The sequence below is a fragment of the Chenopodium album genome, chromosome 19 (assembly GCF_948465745.1).
Source record: "Chenopodium album chromosome 19, dcCheAlbu1.1, whole genome shotgun sequence".
NCBI lineage: Eukaryota > Viridiplantae > Streptophyta > Magnoliopsida > Caryophyllales > Amaranthaceae > Chenopodium > Chenopodium album.
In genome coordinates this window covers 42970813-42988894 of record NC_137852.1, presented here as the reverse complement: position 1 = coordinate 42988894, position 18082 = coordinate 42970813, and the positions used below count along the sequence as shown (strand labels likewise).

The 18082-nt window shown below is 33.1% G+C and overlaps 2 pseudogenes across 1 annotated transcript; both read right to left on the bottom strand.

The window, feature by feature from the left end:
- Positions 1-423: 423 nt before the first annotated feature.
- LOC145595762 (putative E3 ubiquitin-protein ligase XBAT31) lies at positions 424-7201 on the bottom strand (annotated as a pseudogene). Its single transcript, XR_014103007.1, has 10 exons — positions 7088-7201; positions 6652-6797; positions 5798-5869; positions 5399-5520; positions 5150-5290; positions 4985-5052; positions 4499-4760; positions 2903-3026; positions 1829-1949; positions 424-744 (listed from the first exon to the last, which is right to left on the bottom strand). The product of XR_014103007.1 is annotated as a putative E3 ubiquitin-protein ligase XBAT31 (transcript).
- Positions 7202-10305: 3104 nt separating this feature from the next.
- On the bottom strand, positions 10306-11479 carry LOC145595968 (polygalacturonase inhibitor 2 pseudogene; annotated as a pseudogene).
- Between the last annotated feature and the right edge of the window lie 6603 nt (positions 11480-18082).

Here is an 18082-nt window from a genome sequence, read left to right as displayed (position 1 = left end):
TGTAGAAATTCATTTGTTATTCTACAATAAACATTGTCATTGTCAAAATACAACGTTTCAACATGAGCGTCTCACATCATGTGGCACTGCCATAACAAAGCTGAATTTGTGTATGCTTATTGACATTGTAGAAGACTTTCCTAGCAGACTCTTTTTCGGCTTGCCTTCTCTCTCACGAGAGCCTCGACTCTTCTTTTTCCCGGCTCCTCTCTCACATACACACTTTCTCTCAATCTCTCTTTTTCCCAAAACTTTTTCTCTCCCTTCCTCCCTTCCCCTACCATCCTCTCCCTCTCCCTTTTGCTTCCGCTCACTCTCTCTCCCCCCTCTCCCTCTCCCCTTTTGTCCCTCCATCCTCGATCTCTTTTTAAAGCTAGCTATTACTACGATTGTACAAACAAAATAAAACAAAACAAACAACACTTACTGATGAACCTGATTTTCAATGATCTTAACTTTTTCTGAACTTACATGAACTTATTAGACCTTATTTTAGTTGTAGTTTGTACTTGAATAACCCTTATCAAAACTTATTAACCTGAAATAAGTGAAAATAAGATAAACAAAACAAACCCTAAAATGTGTTCTCTCACTAAGAGTTTTTAAGAAACCATATTGCACTATTCAAATTTCCAAGTACAGACACCTCCAAAAAAAATAAAAATAAAGTACGGACATCTTCAAATAATCCACGCAGACTTAGTGGTTTTGGCTGCTTCCAGGCCAAAAAAATTATCATTAATCCTGCAAAGAGATTTCAGTTAAAGTAGAAGTTAGATTAATTCCACCAAAGCACAATAATGTTAAATTTTTTTTTTAAAAAAAATCATCATTTCAATGTTTGCCATCTTACACAGTAAATCAGTCACTTGTATTTGACCTACCACTTATTTTGAAGTGATGAACTCAAAAAACGTATTCTAAACAACAAACACTTGCAGTTGCATGCATCAAACACCATCAATCAATCAGTACAAAATCTTTATGCCAAACGAAAATCTGAATAGATAAAATTATACATTCATCATGGACAATCCATCAAAAAAGATACCTTCACAGGGGGCATCTTGTTATTAACTAAGAAACCCTATAAACAACTATAAGAGCCTCTTCTCCCAATTTCTTTCCCAACACAAAATCATCCGGATACAAAAAAGAACTAAAATTGAATATGTTAGCATAGAAACCTAAGCAATTAAAATATTTTGGTACTGGATGTACTTGTTTGTTTGGTCACTACAAGAAACTTTATGAGGTCTCAATTCTTTACCAACCTCTACTATCCAAAGTCAAATGCCTCTCATGCAATTATTAACTCAATATACGATTCAAGATAGCTCTCACAAAGACAGCAGTACATCACAACACAAATTCATAAAGTACCAATCAATCATCCATTAAAACCAAATCCAATTACTCAAATCATATAGCCTATAATTAAGCATCGAAAACATTAAAACCAAATCAGCTCCTCCATTTCATATCAATTGCAGATTACACATCCCAAACCAATGCATCATTAAAATTACATGTGTAAGCTATAATCCAAACAATTTGTTACACAGAACACAAATTTATCGATCACCACAATTTGAATATAAACCACAAAAATCTATTTAATTTATGTGATTACTTGACATATTTATACTAAAAACAAATAAAATTCAAAACTTTCCCACATTTTATTACAAAAACATACAACGTACTCCAATTTTTTCGCAGGAAAGGAAGCTAAATCAGTCAGCATTCAAATAAAAGGAAAAATTTTATTAAAGAGCTGAACATTCAAACAATTAGAACACGAGAGTGAAAGAAAAGAGAATCAAACCTGGAGATCAGAGAATCATCAAATAACCTCTCAAGCTTCTTCAATGGAGAGGAAAGTCCAGGAGTTGCTTTAGTGGAGGGTAGGAGAAAGCTCAGAAGAGAAAGGAGAGAGAGAATTGTACCTATAGATCAACAATTCAACCACGAATCAGACAATTCATCCCAAGTTCAGCCTAAAAAACGAAAGCAAAAAAACAGAAACAAATCGATCAAATAAACCCCAAAATAATCAAAAACCAATCGAACAAATAAAGACAAAAAATCAAAAACAAATCGATCAAATAAATCCCAAAATAATCGAAAACCAATCGACCAAATAAAGCCCAAAATTCGAAAACAAATCGATCAAATAAACCTCAATAAAAATGAAGCAATTTCGCACAAATACATCCACAAAGATTCAACCCAAAAAAATCGAATACACATTGAACATATCGAAACAACAGGAACATATATGCAAAAATCCACGACAATCAAACAATCAAACCCAAAAATTTGAAACTAAATCAAGAGATAAACAAGATCGTATTTGCGACGGCTATAGGCGGTCGCTAATTAATTATAAAAAAATTAAAAAAACATAAACAAATGCAACCCAGCCTGCATTAACACCGTACCCACGCACCACCACTGCCAACCTTCCAAAACCACCTCTAACCACGCACCACCACTGCCAACATCCAACCCAAAACCCCCTCTACCTACGCACCACCACCGCCAATCTTAACCCAAACAACCAGAAACTAAACCAAAATACAAAATTTAAATCAAAATTAACAATAAAAACCCACACAAAATTACCCACCAAAAACAAACCACAAAATCAAACCCAAAATCATAATTAGCAAAAATCAAAACGAAAATAAAACTGAAATTTGACAAAAATAAAACTAAAATTTAACAAAAACAGAACCCAAAAATTAATAAAAGCAAAACAAAAAGTAAACCTAAAACGAACATAAATAAAAAAAATTATCAAACATTTGAATATGAAAATTCGAAAAAAAAAATAAAAAAATCAAACCAAATTTGAAAATATCAAACAAGAAAAAAAAATATAAAAGCGAAAACATACCTCAAACCCCGAATGAACTTTGAATTTCACCTCGAACACCAGCCATCCTGCTCCTCACCCCGACCACCCCCGTCATCGGCGCCGTACTACTGAAACTGAGCGTGTGGCACTGGCGACACCCCACCTTGACCCCGGGTGATCAAAAAATTTGGGTCAGTCGAGTCAAGCATTCAAATCTCATATCCAAATTCGAGCTTTTCTTAAGCCGAGTTTGGATTTTTAATTAAATAAATGTTATTGAATTTGCCAAATCCGCCCTTTTTCAGATCAGATTAGATTTGCGGGTTTTCAGTCATAATTGATCACCTCTACAACATATATGTTTTCCGTGAGAATTGTGCAAGCTTATGTTGTACCCATCAATCAATCAATCAATAACTATATACTAAAAGACACACCAGCAATGACACGTGTCATCTTCTGGTGTGTCCATAGTTTTTTTTTAAATTTTTTTTTTTTTAAAATTGATAAAACATATATGCAAAATATTTGTCTTTTTTTTTAATGGATAATAATGATACTCCTGATGTAATTAATTAGTCGTTAGAAGTTAGGCTATGCATATCAGGTTTCAAAAACAAAAAAAAAAAACAAAAAAAAGGCTATGCATATCATATCATATGAAGTACAAGTTCTTGTAGCTATTCTTTAAAACATCGTAAGCTACTTAAACTTTGTCTACTTTATTTTAGATGTTACATTCTTTATTCGAGTTTATTTTAATTTTTTAATCATCATACAAAACTATACTAACATTTGTATATATATACATTTGTATATATATATATATATATATATATATATATATATATATATATATATATATATATATATATATATATATATATATATATATATATATATATATATATATATAAAGAATATATAAACATTCATTTTAAATAAATACAAATAAATAAAGGATAAGGATTCGAACATCATATTGTTAATTTTCTTTAACTTTTGATATTTTGATGATGAAAATGGAGAAAAAAAATTTAATGATCTAAAATAAAATATCGTAGAGATGATAGATTGTTTATAAAAGATATATCCACCGAACTATGTGTAATTTTACACTATTTCCCTTCAATATACTTGTAAGATTTATGTACGTGTTAAGTGAGTAATAAAAGAAATTACACATCACTGTAGAGTAGTCATTCATTACGGGCATTGAAGCAGCCTTTAATATCTTTATCCTACACGAAGTTAAATGACCTTAAATCTATCTAGACAATAATAATCTTGATTGCATACAGCATGCATATACTTCGTATTTAAGGGACTTGACTGCCTACGACATGAAAAATCTTCACATTCTTTTAATAAACAAACATCCCTTATTGTTTGTGCATTTAGAAGTTAGAACAACCATCATTCTCTTCCTATACCGCATGTACATACAATTTGATAAAACTGATAATTCATCCTTCCTATAATTAGTTTCATCACATAAGTTTGCGCAGCACCACAGGCATAGCTCGACCCTAAGTTTCCACTTTGTATCTTTTAATATGAGCAACACAACAATAGTAAATTTAAAGCAAAACACAATGTTACCAAGTTCAAAAAGAAGTTGAAGAAGCAATATACCTCTGACAAACTATCATCAATTTCCCCACCATCTGAATGTGATGGAGAAGAAAATGAGTAATCAGTTCCTTTTAAGATGGTCTTCTCCCTTTCCCGATTGGCCTCCATTAGAGCCCGTTCGAGTAACACTTTGGCCTCTGGATTAAGATCACTAATGAACTTTAATGGTGAAGGCCAAATAAGAGGCTCTGCTGATGACGGATTCAACAAGGCGGCACATGCCCCGTGCTTATTCTTTAAACCACCAGGTATGGGTATTCTCCTGTAAAAACAGGTCCAACAACAGTCAGCACAAGCAATCAACTTAACTCAAAAACATGATACAAGGATCTTTTTGTGAGATAGATTTGTTCAAAGTAGGAAGAGCAATATGAAACGGAGGTAGAACTACCAATTACACAGAATTTCGATATCTAGTGAATCATACAACAGAGTTCTTTAATAACAACAACAATCAATAAAGAGAAGTATGGAAAAAATCCATACCCAGGTTCATCTCTTTGCAGCCGGATCCGCCCCGTGCAGCCAAATGTAGTGGAGTGCTCCCAGGATAGCTACACACAAAAATTCCAAACCAATTTAGACAAATGAAATCTCAATAGTGCCAAATTCAACAAATTTGGTATATCTTTACAACCATCCATTACTCACCCATATCCTCCAGTAGAAGCACGAACTAAAGCCCCACAATCAAGCAAAATATGAACACACTCGGGCCGTCTTTGACGGGCTGCCAAGTGTAATGGGGTAGCGCCTTTTCCATCTCTAATATTCACAAATCGAGCAAATCCCCTGAAAATCCACCTCAATTATTACCCCCATTTCAACCAATAATACAATCTAATTTTGACAAGATACTCAAATAATGAAATTAGGTTGGTATTAATATAAGAGACATACCAAGAAATGGCAACATGCGATGTACGGGCGGTAGAAATAATGAGTTTTAGACAATCTGAATGCCCATAATAGGCAGCATAATATAAGCAAGTTCTTCCTCACAAAGAATCAAACATTAAAATCTGAAAACATTCCACAAATAATCATATTAGTATCACACTAATTTAACTTCTCAGCTACCAAAACTTTAAAACCCAAATCAAATTCAACCCGAAATATCATCAAAGTTCATATCTTTTTGCTAAAATATCATCAAACTTCAAATCTTTTTGCTAGAAATTACATGAAAATTACTTCAATATTGCAACTTATTTTTTTAATTGTCAGACAGATTTTTCCCATTTTCCCAAAAAATAGCTTAAAATGAGAAAGTTATGGATAAAATGAACATTGACTTACATTGGCTCCTGCATGAAGGAGCTTCTCCACACACAAGATTTTCCCGTGTATAGCAGCCATCATAAGAGGTGTCTGTTGAATCATTCAACCATTAATCAACAAATGAGTCAATTCATTAATTTTAATTTTACTTTTTTTTTATTACAACAAATTAAAACCCCGAAAAAACTAAATATAACTCTACATGTTTATGACGATATAAGGCATCAAGATTAACAGATCGTTCCAAAAGCCAAGTAACAACCTAAAAAATGTCCAAAAATCCATCTTTAAACAAACCCACATTCCAAAATCAAACCTTTAAAAAAACCCAGAAATCAATTTTTCATAAGCCCACCTCGATCTGACCATAAGAAGCAGCAACATGAAGCAAAGAGTTACGATCATAGAGAGAAAATTCATATAAAAGAGAAGGGTCATCTTCTAATTCTGTTTTTAAAGTATCTAAATCACCCATTTGAGCTGCTTTAAAAATCCCATTTTCATGGTTATTAGGAGACGCACAACTCATCCCCTGACCCATTTTTATTTAAACCACCAGGCCGTGCACCAGAACCACCGTGCACGGTGGTGTGAGATGGTGGGTGGCGTAGGATTGATGAAAGGGAAAGTGATACCCAAATGAATGACAAAGCTCAAGTAAAGTAGAAATTTTTACACCCATGAATATTATAACCAAAATGAGAAGAAAACTCAAAACTTATAGTTCAATGACAAAAAAGAATGCCTGAATTAAGAAGTTGCTATTTAGAAGTATTGTTTACAAAAATCGAAGCCTAATATTTCAAAAATGAGCAATTTTTCTATCTTTGTATTCAACCACAACAAATTGAAAGGGAAAGAAAATACATTACAAGTTTATGAGTTTCGTCTATATTTTAAGTGGTTGCAGTCCTGAGATAGCGGCAGTCTGATGCCGGAAACTTCGCCATCACCAGTACCCCTGCCGCAGTTCATCGCAACATGTCTCCTCTTTTTCTTGTTCGACAAAAAAGAAAACCTGAATCAAAAGGGCGATAATTCTAAGAATTTCAGCAACACTCCTTCATTCATGGATTACTCAGATTATTTCCGATTAAAATTTCCTCAATTCAATTACAAAATTAAATTAAAGAGAGGATATCTAGAAAAATTCAATTACAAAATTAAATTAAACCACAAAAACCTCAAATTTTCAAAAACCCACAAAAAATCACATTACCCCATTTCACAATCAACAAAAATAAATCAAATGTTGGGTAATTAACCATCAAATGAACAACAACAATAATCATTATTTTTTTTTGTTACCGAAAAGCTGTGACCGAGGGGAAATCGGTGGTGGTAGGCATATCACGAAAAGGTCGAAGCTGAATATCTCCCCATTCTTCTGATAGTTAAGCCGCCGCCCTAAAAATTATTACTGCTTTAATGGAGGAAATTAAAACACAATCTCAGACTGAACGGGAACCTCGGAGACGGCGGGGCCGAAACTGGAGGAATCGAATTCACAAGAGAGGAGTGGTAATTGATCAACTAATTCAAAGAAAAAAACTAACCTCAGAAACTGCTCCAATGGTAATTTTGAGCTCATCGCCATTGTTGTTGAAGGAAACATATTTTCTCTCTCTAGCTTTCTCTCTCCTTGTTTCCATAAAAAGTCTGAGCTTCTTTCTGAGATGAGAAGAAAGAGAGCTAAGGGAGGTCGGTGATAACTGATAAATCACTCAAGCTGTCAAGCATGAAGCATCAAAAGGGAGCAAAGGGTAATTTCGGCAATCCATTGAATTCGGGGGTGTAACTGTAATAACCCCAAAAAACACTGTTACTAACTTCATACTTTTATTAAGGGTTATAGATTAGTTGTAATCTTAGTTTCATGGCTCTTAGTTTCATGTCTTAGTTTCATGAGGCGAAAGAAGTTCCACTACTATTGACATCTTTTACACGTAGTGTATATATATATATCATGGTATGGTTATGTTGTAATATAATGCTAATATTTAGCTTTAGTGCTTTAGTTTAATTAAAAAAATATTGATATTTTTCAAAAAAAAAAAAAAAAAAAATTAATGGAGAGTTTAACACCGTTAACTATTAGACATTAATATTGAACAACTATCTAATGACAGGACACAAAAGTGATTGAAACCATGGGTCACCAAAGTGGAATTCACTTAAATGTTGGGACACTAAAGTGTAAATTTTCAAAAAAAAAAAAAAAAATATGTAAATTAGAATTTTCTTTCAATTAATACATAGAACATACTTACATATAGGCTACTCACATGTGTCAATATGTAACATATAAATAATATATATATAATATATAGTATATAAGTAATATATAATATATAAATACAGTACACAACATTTATATTATAAACTTGTTTGACTACTACGAAGTATACATAAATGTTTCTTTTCATGATTTACAACGAACAATAAATGTTAGAGATATGAGATCAAACTAATTTCGGAAAAATATGGGTATAAATTTTTTATATTGATATTATCATGAGAATAATATACGAAGTATTTAAGATTTTCTATCGTATGTATCAGCTTCAATCCATTCAACCCTTTTATACATGAATGTAGATAATTTTTACATGTATACACATAAATGAGAATAACAAGACAACACATAAATGAGAATAACTAGAAAGTGTAAAGAGTGCGCTTAAAGGTTTAAACACTCAACTGAATAAGAATAAAAAGGAAGTTTAAAAGAGTGTTATTGTTAGTAATATTCAAATGTAATTTACTTAAGGGAAAAACTATTGTTTATGAAATAGAATTAATTATTAATGCATGAAATATAGAATTACTATTATGATATGTTGTATGTTTTGATTTGAACATTATAGGCCTCAAATTGACTAAGAATTAATGTAATACGAGTACGACTGAGTCAGTGGTAGAGCTTAAACTTGACACGAATTGAATCTTGAATTGATGGGTACTTAAATGGTGTGTACTATTGAACTGCAGAACTTGAGCATAAAAGTTGACACTTGGTGATTGTATCTTTCAATTTTAATTTCAAGGTCTTCAAAGTATGTGATCCACCACAGGTTGTTGTTTCTCTAGCATTTCAGAGTTATCCATTCCAAAAGATATGTTTTTTTTTTTTTTTTTTTTTTTTTTTTTTTTTTTTTTTGTGACTAGAAGAACTAAGAAAAACAAAGAAAATGGGGAAAAAAACAACAAAGCTAAAAAGACCAAAATAGAAATACTCACCACATAACTTTAAAAGCTAACTAGTGAGCTGGAGCAATCCATTGTCGAGGAACCTTACATAACTTGCAAGCTGAAAATTGTGAGATAGTAGACCGAATATCCTTGATCAACCAACAGCAGGAAACAACATCCGAACAACGGCCACACAAAATATCAAACAAGATCACACAATTTGTATGAATAAGGAGACGACAAAAACCCTTACGAACAGCTGCCCGAATGGCCTAATTAAAGACATGCTTGTTACTCCGCCTAGAGAGCCGAGGAAGAATGATTCCAAAAGATTATTGCATTGTAAAAGGAATGTCTTGCATTATACGTTAGCCAGGAAGAGTCATTGTATACCATTGAGATATGGGTTGTAACTCAATTCAATGATAGCGGAGCTCCATTATCATGGCAACACTTGTTCACACTGGAACCAGTTCATGCCAAATTAGGACTTAGGGTAACTACGTCACAAATCGACAGTGATCTTTTCTTCAGCTTCAGAGCTCAACTAATTGTGAAAGTGACGAGGATAGTGAGCGCAGCCTTTCTAATGATGGTACAAACTTAAGGCATGTTCTCATTGACTGAAACTGAACAGAACTGAACTTATTAGACCAAATTAGGACTTAGGGTAACTACGTCACAAATCGACAATGATCTTTTCTTCAGCTTCAGAGCTCAAATAATTGTGAAAGTGACGAGGATAGTGAATGCAACCTTTCTAATGATGGTACAAACTTAGGGCCTGTTCTCATTGACTGAACTGAGCTGAGCTGAACTGAACTGAACTGAACTTATTAGAGCTGAACTGAACTAAACTGAACTGCAAATAATCTGATGAGAACAGGCATTAATTAGGATGGTAATGTTTGCTTATATTGACATATACCCAATCCTAAAATTGACAGGTAAAAAGTCTTATTTTTTAAATGGGATACGCATATAGTTTTTTTTTTTTTTAAAAAAGCATGATATTGCATTAGATGCGTATATGATATACAACCGGCGGAGAATAATTCAACATATTTATTCTACTTCATTTTTGCTACATATCCTAGAATTAGCATAACTTTTTTTTTTTTTGACCAGAAAATTAGTACTCGTACAATTTACCAAGCACACCATGAGAGTTTTAGCAACTTATCAAGAGTAAATAAAAACGAAATCATACTTATTTTTTATTAGCGAATACAACAGTAGAAAACGACTTTGTTTAATTGTTAAACAAAATAATCATACACAATTGCTAAATTTGAAGCAAAACAACATAAGAAAAGCTAAGCCTTAAACCATATGACAACTTTTCAAAGTATTGATGCATGATTACTTGCAACCAGGAAATGGGCCACCGCAAAGGCACTTATTATGAGCAAATATGACCGGGTCAACCCGCTTGAAACGTCGACCATTTGGTATTGGGCCACAAAGTTGATTATAACTCACATCAATAGAGTCGGGCTGCAATAAACCGAATCTCTTAGGGAGAGATCCATATATCATATTGTGGCTTATGTTGAGGCTTGATAGCATTGGGGCCAAGTCCACATTAGTGAAGTCAAACTTCAAAAGATTGTTAGCAACCTCAAGAATCAAAACATTGGAATTGGCCTTTTCAAACAAAAAAGAGGCATTCCCTGTTAGTTTATTTTGACTAAGATAAATAAAAACTAAATTACCGCGACCCAACGAATTTGGGATCGGACCCCTTAATTGGTTCCCTTTAACCGAGATTGTTTGGAGTTTGGGCATGAAGCCCAAAGATGACGGGATTAGGCCCGACAAAGAGTTGAAATCAAGTTGTAGTACTACTAAATTCTTGAGTTTTTGGGCTATAAAATCGGGTATCGGACCGGATAACCAATTTGAGTTAAGGGAAATGATTGTGACATTGGTTAATTGGGCTAAGGCCATAGGAATTGGGCCGGTGAGAAAATTCGAAGAGAGGTCAAGAAAATCAATGCTCTTAAGCTGGCCTAGAAATTTAGGGATCGGCCCATTGAACTTGTTGGAGGAAAGTGTAAGTGAGGTCAACTTCGTGAGCTGGCCCAAAGATTCTGGAATTGGGCCGGACACATTGGTTCCAGAGATAGTAAGATAAGTAAGGTTAGTGAGCTTACCAATATACGACGGTATTGGGCCAGAAAGATTGGGAAGTGTGTCAAAGTAGAGCTTAGTGAGGGATGGAAGTTGGTCCAAAAACGGTGGTATTGGGCCTTGGATATCTTGAGCTTCATCAAATTGAACTGTGGTGACGTGGCCTTCGATGTTGCATCGGACTCCATTCCATCCGGCACAATCGGTCTTGGGATCCCACGACGAAAGTGAGGAAGGGTTGCCTAGGTATTTCTTGATACGAAGGAGCACATTTTTGTCGCGGGGATGACAAAGATCCGGTGATGCTTGAGAGTAAGAGAGGTGTACAAACAAAGCGATGAGCAAAAGAATGAATATTAGCTTGTAGTAACTCATTTTCATGTGGATCAAATTTAAGTGTTTCAACTATACTTGATAAACAAGATGCCTCTTTATATACAAATGCCTGTTGCCGACTTTGCCGCGTTGATATTTGTCACTTGCAGTTAACTAAAATAAATGTCCTCATATAGCATCAATTTATGTCCTCCAACAAAAATATTGTCAATCTTTAACTAGCAAGTTGCTAGTACTCGTATTAAACAATTGAAGCTTTCATACTTTTACAATTTCACGTGTAATGGTTTTGGACTTTTGTCTCTCTTCAATCATTATTGTATGCAATAAAATAAAGTCAAAGTAGCATATTATGCTCAATCTTGACCAAAATTGGTCAGTTGACTAAAAAAAATTCTCTCTTTCTACTAAATTCCACTAATTTGATTCACCTCTTGTCCCAACTACGATCCCTTTTTCTTCTCACAATCTTGACCCTAACACAAAGTCACTGCCCAACTTGATGACATGGGCTTGTCAACATTGAACGCATAGACAATAGACTTATAGACAGTCTCCTCTGCCCATGCTCTTATCTAATACGGAGTAAGGATCTAGCACAACTTCCTAGACTTTGCTAAATAAAATTTTTTATGAAGACCTGTAGACTTTGGGCCTGTTTACTTCAGCTTAAGTTCAGTTCAATTCAGTTCTTAATATGTATCCTCCTCTCATAAAATATTCAATTCAGTTCAATCATAACATGCCCTTTGTTATAAAAAAACTCCTTTATTAATTTTGTTTTTTTAAAGGTTGGGTGTATAGTTGTAACAATTCCATTTCAGAGGAAATTCTATGATCTTATTTCAAATGGATTGATTCATGGAAGTCATAATGCATTGTTAAAGCATATTAGAGCCTTTGAGGTAGCATATATTTTATAGAATTAGTAAAATACACACCGGGGTCGAGATTTGAATATTTGATCACAAGTCTAATGCATTCATTGGCGGATCCAGGAGGTACATAGAGTTACAACTGTACCCCCATTCTCAAAAAAAAAAAAAAAAAAAAAAACTGTGTATCAAAGAGACCCGTTTTCTGTAAAAACAGGTCTCTCAGGTACTGTCAAACAAACAAAGAAGCTGGCGCATTGTTTATGAAAAGAGACCGCCTAGTTTTCTACTTTAGAAAACAGTGCTCTTTTGTTTGTTACTTTACCAAAACCAATAATTCGAATAAGCTGCTTTGCGGTACATTTTTTTTTATTCCTTTCCTTTTTTAATTTTTGTTATGTAATTGAAAATAGTTTGAACTATGACACGTTTTAATTTTTAATTTTCTTGGCCTTTATTTATTTATTTTTTTTTTTTTTTGAAAACCTCTTGCCTTCAATTTAAAAGTTCAAACTATTATAAAGTATGATGTTTCATACTTTAACATATAACACTATGAATATATCAATTATTTTTAATACTCCTATTATCTAACTATGTTCAAATATATAATTAATATTCTATGATTGTTTAATAATTTCTCATTATATTAAATAAAAATTTGTGTATTATAAGCGATAAATGGAATATACTTTTAATTTTCAGAAGGTTTTGCGTAGAACGGACTCATGTGAGTCCAGTTTATAGCCTTCAAACACACCACCTCTATTTTCTCTCTCCTCCATTTTTACAATCCTTCATACATCACCATTTTTTTCACATTTTCTCTCTCCTCCTGATTTGGATCCTTACCTCATCGTAGAAGCTTCCTTCTTCTTCAATGACGGACTATTGAACGCAAACCTGGACAACTGCTGCCACCTCCGCCGTCGATGAAGAGGAGGATACGAACAACACTCTCAATCTAACGAATTACCAGCGAGAAGGTTCAAGGTTGGAGTTGTTGGAACCAGCGTGGTTGTATTTGAGCTTCTACATGGAGTGTAATGTAGAGGATTACAAAGAGGAGAGAGAATATTGGGAGGAGTTTTGAGGAAGATGACGACATTTTTGGGTATTTTGGGGGGTTTGGAGGAGAGAGAGTGAGAGTGAGGTTGGAACAAAGTGATAAGAGTCACATGGGAAGAGAAAGCTAGGAATAATGAATTATTAGTTGTGAATCCTATTTTGCCTGACCAATATTATGTAATAACTGATCAATATTATCTAATTTCTGACCATTATTATCTAATACCTTACCAATATTATTTAATTTCTGACCAATATTATCTAATATCTGACCCTTATTATCTAATTTCTGATACTTAATATCTAAAATCTGACCAATATTATTTAATTTCTGATTCTTATTATCTAATACCTGACCAATATTATCTAATTTCTGACACTTATTATCTAATTTTTGATATTTTGTATGATTGGACTCACGTGAGTCCGTTCTACACAATATTTTTCCTTTAACTTTTTTTCCTTCGAATAAAACTTCCATATTTTTGTTGCTATTGATTAATAAGTAGTATGTCTCAATTTGAATACTCGTACATTATTGTGACAAGGAATTACAGTAAGTATAATTTAATTAGTTATACTTTAAGTTACTACAAATATTTTTACTTTATTCATACGATCATTGACTCAAAATTAAAATTTAAGAGTTTTATAAAAGTGTAATTGTATGGCCTTTAATTATACTACTTTGTACTCACTTTTAATTGTTTGGTTTAATTATGGACAATATTTAAGGAGTAAGAGATACATTCAATGACTAATAAGATGGTGGAAACCATAAATAAATGTAATTTTAGTTTGTCAAGCTTCGTATTTTTGACGAACCGGACTTCGTACCCCCATTACCACATTTCTGGATCCGTCACTGAATGCATTGTTAAAGCATATTAGAGGTAACATATATTTTTTATGTAATTGTATAAACTTTTGCTCTGAATGTACATTTATTATAAGAAAAAATATTAAACACTACTCAAAATTAAATGTATCAATTCGAATATTCGATTTTGTTACGAATTGGTCAGGTCAATATTTAATACCTTTACTCTAAATTGAATGTAAAAGTACATATAACCCGATATATGTTCTTATATAAGCAATGCGCATTACCACAGGTTCATACATAGTAGAGTACCTTAAAAAGTTAAAATGCAAAGTAGTAATTTACCTAATCCCTCGTTCATTCTTCACCTATTAAGAATTTGTCCTCTTTAGTAACGCACGAATTGCTCTCTCATCATTTTTTACTTGAGGTTCGATGTTCTTCCTCAATTCTTAATCATCCTAATTTATTTACCTTTATTATTCAGGTCTATTCTTCAATTTATAACCAATTTGTTGTTGATATAACTACTTTATCATGATTTTGGGCTTGGCTTATTTTTTTTGGTGTCAAATTTCGTTAGAATTGGCTTCTTTATTTGAATTTCCCAACCCTTGAAATTTCTGATTTTGAAAATATTAAGAGATACGGAGTATTTATTTTATAATCTGACTGATTTGAAAATTAGATTGAAATTGTAATATGTCAATAATTTATAGTTGACAGCTTAATTTTTTTGAATATGTAAATCAAACATGAAATTTTGAAACTGAAATTATTTGTCGAATTGTTGATGGTTATTTGCATGTCTAAATCAATGCTCATAATAATCACATGAATTAGTGTATTTGTCGATATCAAGTTATTTGCATGTCTAAATCAATGCTCATAATAATCACATGAATTAGTGTATTTGTCGATATCAATCAGTATTATAGATGTATTGACAAAATTGGATTGTGTTACAATGTTGTATTATTTTTTGGCTGTATAACTTAAACACTTCTTTTGGTTCTCGGTTGATGATTTGTGAATTGTGACCCGGCCTTCATAAAATCCTGGATCCGATACTACTTAATATCGCTGTAATAGGTAATCATAGTTACAAGGTATTTGTTCTGTTGGAGAGAAATGAAGGCCATTGAACAGAACTGCATCCTTTCAGTTCCTGATGATCTGGTACAGGACATACTGTCAAGGGTTCAAGTTCGAGACTTGTTACGATTTAGGTGTGTGAGTAAACAATGGCGTATTCTCATCGATGACTTAAACTTCATCAGAAAGCACTACCATGTTCAACATTCCATTTGCAAAGGGGATGGCAACATGCCTCACTTTGTGTATCATGCTGGTAGGATGGTGTCTGATTCAGACTATTTTGGCCTTTTATCTATACAGCAAGGAGACGTTTTTACTTCGGATATGACAGTTGATCTAGAACGTGACAGTAAAGATGTGCTCGTCTGCAATCGAGATCAGTACGCAGTTATTTCCATTGGTTGTGTGAATGGCATAATTTGCCTTAATTGGCACAGCAAAAACATAAATTTAATCGGGGATTTCTTGAGCTTGTGGAATCCAGCCACTAGAGTATTTAAAGCTGTTGTGTATCCAAATATGCCAGATCTAATCTATAGAACTCGTTTTCATATACACGGCTTTGGGTGTGATCCAATATCTAATGATTTTAAGATTGTGGGATCATATGGTATTGTAACAGAGAACTTTGAGATGACTAGTAGCTGCTATGAAATGTATTCGTTACGTACCAACTGCTGGAAGAGGCTTAGAGAACCCCCGGGTAATGTTAGTGGTTTGTCAACGTCCAGAACTGATGGGTACTTAAATGGTGTGTACTATTGGACTGGAGAACTTGACCATAAAAGTGGTTACTCAGCGATTGTATCTTTCAATTTTAGTTTTGAGATTTTTGAAGTGTCTGATCCACCACAGGCTGCTGTTTCCCTTGTATCTCAATTTTTTCCATATGAAACGACAATTGCATTGTACAAGGAACGTCTTGCATTATACGTTATCCAACAAGTTCAGGAAGAGCCATTGTATACCATTAATATATGGGTTGTAACTCAATTCAATGATAGCGGAGCCCCATTATCATGGCAGCACTTGTTCACAATTGAACCAGTTCATGCCATATTAGGTTTACGAGTAGCTACATCACAAATTGACGGTGATCTTCTGCTTAGCTTCATGTTTCCAACTGACGAGAATTCAGCTCCTTGCGGAAGTGATGAGGATAGTGAATGCAGCCTTTATAATCCCTTAACTCGCGAGTACAGGAAACTGGGACTAGACTTTTGTACTTGGTTTAGATATGTAGAAAGTTTGTTTCCATTATGAAAGATGTTAGTTCAGACTTAAGAGTGTGATTTAAGGTTTTCTTTGGTTGGTTTGGAGTGCTTTAAGATGTGTAATACAATTCACTTTTGTCAATTAATACATTTATTCTGAAATTATTTTAATACAATCCAATTTTGTCAATACTTTTAAGATTTTCTTTGGTTGGCAATATAATGTGGTATCAGCCTATGGTCTATTTAGCTGTTTAGTGTTAACTTCCATTTCGAAGGACTCCATTTTATGATTCTAATTTCAAATGGGATGATTTTGGAAGTCATAATGCATTGTTAAAGCATAGTAGAGGCAACGTAGATTTTATAAATAAGTAGAAGCTACACCATAGTTGAAATTCGATCTTTAAGTCTTGGTTAATTACTACCCTAATACTTTTACTAACTACGAGTATACTAGTTGATAATTGATATTCACAATAGATATATTTTTAAATATGCTATGGAGAATATGCTTTTATAATGATGTTTATGTTCTTTATGCTTTTATTTGTTTTCAACTTCTATATGCTCCTATAAATAATTTTTGTGCTTTTATAAAAATTTTAAGTAGTTTTGCTTAGTATATGTATGTGCTTTTATCACTTATTTTTTTTTTCTTTTAAAAATTTGAAAAAATTCCTATAAATTGCCTGTTTGAACAATCATATCTAAAATGTTTATTTAATTATTTGCCCTCATTAATGTTTTTTTTTTTGAACGGGCTCATTAATGTTAATTGCCTTTTTTTTGAAAAAAAACTTTTATGAATAATGTGCCGACATTATTACCCAAACCGAAATAACTCTCTAGACATTTGTAGATAAAACGCGTATGTTAGTGGATGCTGTAGAGGTGTTAGTTCAGATAATCGGATCGGGTCTTATATGATCGGGTCGGGTTAATTTTAAAAGTTGAGTTATACTTAATTATTATGTCCACGCGAGTCCAAATTTGAATCGGATATTTTTCGGATCGATTTCGGATCGGGTTGGGTCGGGTGTGCTTTTGACACCTCTGCGGATCTAGTCATAAGAGACCTATTGACACTACAAAGTCCGTTCCTTAATTATATGCCTGTTTCTCTAGAGAATAATAAATGAAATAACAAGGCATATAATTAAGGGACGGAAAAGTACGTGTAATTTTTGTAATATACTTTAAAATGTTGGGTAGTGAATCACTTAATTTCTCGTGGCCTCGTTCATTTTCCAAAACTCACCTCTTTGAATTTGTCCTACTCTAACCGTCTAACGCTCGAATTGCTCTCTCATCATCACTTAAGGTTTGATGTTCTTCCCCAATTCTATTTGCCTTTATTATTCATGTCTATTCTTAAACTTATAACAAATTTGTTGTTAAATTAACTACTTTATCATGATTTTTGACTAGGCTTATATTTTTGGTGTCAAATTTCGTTATTTCGTTAGAATTGGCTTAATTCTTTATTTGATTTTCCCAACCCTTAAATTAATTTTTGAATTCTTTAATTTAAAGTATTAAGAATTATGATATCTATATTTCA